Raw genomic sequence first — 6,000 nt, forward strand, 5'->3', positions numbered from 1 at the left:
AATAAAATAAAGATACCAAAGTGCGAGTAAAGAGCAATCTAGCAATGAAGTGGTGGGGAGAAGAAAAATTTTGTATTTTCTAACGCACGCAAGCACAAAGCACGCATGCTGAAGGTGAATGCTGCAGCTTTGAGAGGGTGTGAACAACCCTTAAAAGGTGTTGGAGTATGACAATTGAAGACGTTGAAGGATAATACTGGTTAAGAGTAAAATACAATATTTTTATTTCGAATTCTCGAATGCTGGGAACAAGAAGTAGAGGAAAGAAAAGCTATTGCGTTGATAACTGTAATGTTATATATTTGTGTGAGCTCACGTAGTGACAGCAAAGTGGAAATTGATGAGCCAAGAATGCAGGCAATTCAATCACAATCGAATTAAATAATACAATACAAGGAAAAGTAAGGAAAAGAACAAAATGAAGGCAAACCACTGATAGCAACGAAAGCATTGGCTCAAAATAAAGTAAGAAATAAAAATAGAAATAACAAAAAAAAAATCGGAGCTTACGGGGGTTGCGACTAGCTGGCAATCGAAAGCACAAGAAAATTGTATTCTCTGAATTAAAGCAGCTGCTCAACAATAGAAACGATTTAGAGTTATTTTTCATTCCCTTTCTGTATTCTTCTTGAAGAAATAATAAAATCATAACAATAGCAAAAGAAAATCAACGTGAACAAAAGAATTTTGGTTACAAATAAAATAAAATAAAACGCAACTTAATTGCAAGCGTTGAAATGAAAGAAATGTAGCTAAAAAGTGGCGGAGCGTGAGAGGTAGCAGCAGCGCCAAACCGAACAAAAAAAAAAAAAGCCAACAACCAACGATGCTGCGGAAAGGCCAAGTGTGCGTCTTAAATAATAAGTAAGCATAACGAAAGGGGAATGCGAGGAAATGCCATTATGGCGTAAAAATATGCCGACAGAAAATGGGTGCCCCAACATGGGCACACACAAACAAGCCTAACAGCGCACACACACACATAGATAGATAGGCATTTAAGAAAAAGCAAGTTTTAGACTAGTAGGAATACTAAAGGGACTCGTTTGAAGATACATGTATGTATGTATATTAGACTGCATCATCAAAAAAAGTTGCGGTTTTTCCGGCGGGATTACAAAACCTAGTATATTTTAAGACTTCTACCAAAATATTTCGGTAAAAATATTAAGATTTACGTGAGCTGGACCGGTTTGAAACAACCTCTAAAAAGGGAGTTTTTTTATGAATAAAAATAGTTTCTTAAAGGATTTTTTATAAAAAATCCCCTTAGATGACAAAACAGTTTAAGCTTAAACATTAAAAATTTCTATCAACGGAATCATAATAATGAGATTTTTAATGCTGTTTTTTAGCTTTCTTCAAAGATTTGTGTAAGAAAAACTTGAATAACTGCTCCAAAACTTCACCAATAGAGACTTAAAAGGTATCTGTGGAAAGATATTTTCTCACCCTTTTTATTTCTTTGCAGAAAAACTCATTCACGTCCCAATTTTTTCATTATCTTAATTCAACATGGAATGACACTCGTTTATCTTACCTTCCTGATACCTCAGAAGTCTAAATTGGTAAGGTTTTGGCTGAGTTGTTCAAGTTTTTCTTAAACCAGTCTTTGAAAAAATTCTCATTATTATCAAATCAAAAATCTCATTATTATGATTCCATAGAAAATTTTTTTTAAATATTTTTATGCAAATTTTTTAGGCTTAAACTGTTTAGTCGTCTGAGGTAATTTTTTTTTTTTCAAAAAATATTCAAAAAAAAAATGTGTACAGCTCACGTAAGTCTTAATATATTTGCGAGATATTTTGGTGGAAGTCTTAAAATATAATACATTTTATAATTCCAGTGGAAAAACAGTACCGATTTTTTTTTCTTTTTGGAGTTATGCTGTCTAATGTATATCTATACATATGTACAGGTATATATTGTACACACATGTAAGGCTATAGAGAGTGCGTGAATGTCAAAGTCAATGCTGGAAATGTATCAAGTAATAAGACGGAAGAATGCTTTAGTATGTACACTCACATACATTCATGTCTAGCAACCACCATTTAAAGCACACGCACATAAATACACAAATTCATATACATACATATGAATGTATAACCGACAACCCTTAATATACATTGGGGTTACCTTCTTACATAGTTGACATGCATGTATCAGGAAAATTCCAAGGCATGCGAGCTTACAAAGCAGTGCGTGTCTGCCAGGAAGAAAAATTGCAAAATTAAACTTGAAGTAAAACAATTTTTCCAGCGACTTTTTATCATTCATACCAAAGAAAAAAATAAACATATAGCAAAGAACCCTTATAAGAAATTAAAGTGCTGAAAAGAGTAATGAAAAATCAAAAAATATTAAAAAAGTCTAAGCTCTCCGTTATGGCTATTAGGAAGAGCTTAAATGATAACAGAGAGAGAAAAAAGAGAACCACTTCGCGTAAATTAAGGCACTTATTTACGTAAGGTAGTGCCATAAAAAGTTGCCAGTTTTATAACTTTCAGCTAAGCCCAATGCTATACACATACACACAACCACTATGAGATGCCCAGGAACTCATATTTAGCGTTTACAATTTTTAAACAACCAGCCACTACTACCTCAATTATCAAGATCAACTTTCTTTTACTGATTTTTTCCGACAGTTTCGCCTTTTTCCTGCTGGGTTTGACGTTCACCCTCACACAGCTTACACTCCCTTGATTAGAAAACTATAGGCTCCTGTAGGGGCGACCTTCCGAAAAAGGATTGGCACTTAAGGAAAGTAGCAAATGAAAAATGTGCTACATAAAGAATCTCAGAAGGCAAACGAAATGAAATAAATTTGTCATTACCCCAAGAAAAATGGAAATGGAAGGCTGTTGATTTTTGTTTGAAGAAACAATACAAAACCAAAAACAGGTATAGAACAAGGCGAATACATATAAGGTGGTATCGATTGAACAAATACAACAATTACTTGTATTTTGTTTTTGCTTTTAGCGGGCCATTGTCAAATTTCAGCTATTCTTCCCCGAATGAAAAAGGGCGACAGAAAATGCAAACACTCTCACGTTTTCACTCACTCACTAACGAAATTCAAAATTTTGACAATCAAACGCTACTCGCAGCTGATGAAACAACACCACCTTATATAAATCCGCCTTGGTATAGAAAAGAAAATATAAAGTTATGAGAAATAGCAGTCAATTTCAAAAAAAGAAATAAAAACAAGTTTTAGTAATAAAAACACAGGCTGTGAATGAGCTATGGTTAGTTCTAAAGGTCTTTTTAATTATCACTGAATCCCGGGCGGCTATTCATTCAAAAAGATAAATCTCCCTGACTTCAAATGTAAATGGTGATCCTTAAATGAGATTGCTAAAGCAGGAGTCAATAAATTATTATAACCACAGCTATTCTCACCGGACACTGCCGTCAGGATTGCATTCATTCTGCAGACCGGTGAGAGCTCTCATAATTCTAAAGCCTATCAACCTGTCTTCATTTTTGCTAAAAATGTTGGGGTGACTGATTGGCTTGCCTATAAGAAACGGGATTCATTGTGAATATTTTTCAAGACCTTAACAGGCTTATTGAAAAGAACGATCGCTTCCACCCAAACTCTTTACTTTACTCATAAAGATTTTGCAGTAAGTTTTTGGGGAGTGGCCTTCAAAAATATCATACCTGAGGTAATAGCCAAGTGTGGTGTGAATTTAAACCAACTAAATACGGCTCATTTACAGCTTTTACATGACGGAAGAGTTAATAACGGTACCCCGTAAAGTACCGTCTCTTGCTCTAAATCGTGGTTCTAAGCGAGCGTTTAGGGAAATAGAAAAAATGGGCTGTCGGTTGATTGCCTGTGGAGATGATGTGGCAGTAATGCTTGGGAGAAGATTTTTAGACACTCTTTCTGATCTTGTTCAAGGTAACCTGAACTTGATAGCTATGTGGGCAGCTAACGTCGGCCTCGCATTCAACCCAAGAAAGACGGAATTGGCCTTACTTACTAGAAAGAACGAGTAAAGGTCGCCGATGGGGCTGTTACCTCAATCGGAGGTCTCTTCCTACAGCTCTCGAACAGTTCCCAGTACTTGAGAACAAAATTTGTGGAAAGGTCAAGGAAGGCGTCGGTGGCTTGATTCTGCTGCAAGGAAGCTATTGGTTATAGTTAAATATAGTTAAGCCTATTTTGTTTAACGGAGCCGTTGTCTGATGGAGCTCACTAGATGGATGGAACTCACTAGAGAAGCTTACACTTGTAAAGCAACTGCAACGTATTCAGCGGATCGCCATAAACGAGCATTTAGAACCACACCTACATAGGTGCTTGACGTCAAGTTGAACATAACGACTACAGCACGAACTGATATTAGGCTCAAGGAAATTTAACACTCTGAAGCTTTGGAGGGCTTTGATTTCATTCCTGATCTTATTGATTACTTCGCGAATTGGCTCTCACTGACGACTGGGTGGGGTAGACTGACTGGAGGGAGGTAGCAATGAACTTCTTCATGGATGGATCAAAATTTAAAAGCAGGGTTGCCGCAAGTGTCTGCTACCGGGAGCTCTCCACAAAAACAAGATTCAGGATTTCGGACTGCTGCATAGACTCTCGGGTGGAAATAGATGGAAGGAGACGATTAACTTCTGAAGAGCAGGGCGTCAGTTCGGGAGGTGAACGATATGGCGATGGATTCTAAACTGGCCGCGCGGTTTTTTGACATCTCTCTCAACCTCAACTTGTTGCGGTCCAAAGAGATATTGGGAGAAACTCCATGTCTGAGGATTTAGCAAGGAAAGGCACCGGACAGGGAACAGCTGGATATACCTCTGACCTCCTGTGCTTTGGTTCACACTTAGCTTTAGCTCAGCGCGCTGGGGGGAAATTAGTATATGCGCAGTGGCAAGATTTTGCCGACCTGGGATGGATCGGGGGCGGTCAAAGGAGTTCCATAAGCTTACGAAGCATCGACTATCGCTGTTGGTTGGGGTTCTTCCAGACCACTGTGCGATTCATATTCCTCAGTATGGTTAAATTATGAGGTGAAATCACCTCAACAATTTCTATTAGAGTACCCAGTCTTCGCGGAACTAAGTTGGATAGGTTTTCCAAGGCACAAGCAACAACAAATTATTTTGCGATTTGCACCAGCCAGCACAAATAAGTCTAAACCTCATTCAAAGCAGCAGCTACTCGCCATACATACGCAACCATAACCAAAAAATAGAAAGTTTCTCCATCCTTTTCGCTGACGCTTTGCCGAAAAGTAGACATAGAAAGGCATTAAACAAAAAAAACATAAAACAGCATAAAAAGGCATAAAAGTTGTCCTTGAATAGTTTGAAGCGCTCACTCATTCAGAATGAGGTCTACTGTGAAGGGTCACGAGGTTATACTTTCATCTCGATGTATGTATGTATGTATCCATAATATGAGAGTGTAGGTGTATAGCTGCTTTGATGTACTACACAGAAATATGAATAGATGTGTATGCGTGAGTGCCATTATTGTGTGCCTTTGCCTTTCACTCCCAAGCTCAAGTTGCACGTCACTGTTGAGGCTGGAAGTGAAACTGAAATTGACTCAAAACACTTTCGACAGCCATGTGCTAAACACAATCACACATACTTAGTATAAAAACATAAAAAATATAAAATATCTAGTATTTCCACAATAACGTACAAACATCACTTTGAAGGCTTTAGAAACCCAGGGCGGGCGAGCACAGCAGCAGTCAGCTAGATTTTTCACAATGACTGACTACGATTAAAGTGCTAGGCATAAGTAGCCAAAAAGCGGTGAAATCATTGCAGAAAAAGCCAGCAGAACGGAAGTAATACATATACACGCAAACACATACATATAAATATATCAGCAGCAACAAAATTGTAGCGAAAAATACGCAAGTATAGTGAAAGAATTTTCCTTTTCGCCCGCTTTACGAAAACTTCGTTGAAGCATATTTGATTCGCTCTTTTCACAATTTCATCGTTGATTTGGTT

Source organism: Rhagoletis pomonella, unplaced genomic scaffold (genome assembly GCF_013731165.1).
Source record: "Rhagoletis pomonella isolate Grant_MI unplaced genomic scaffold, Rhpom_1.0 Rhpom_scaffold_00005, whole genome shotgun sequence".
In the NCBI taxonomy this organism is placed as follows: domain Eukaryota; kingdom Metazoa; phylum Arthropoda; class Insecta; order Diptera; family Tephritidae; genus Rhagoletis; species Rhagoletis pomonella.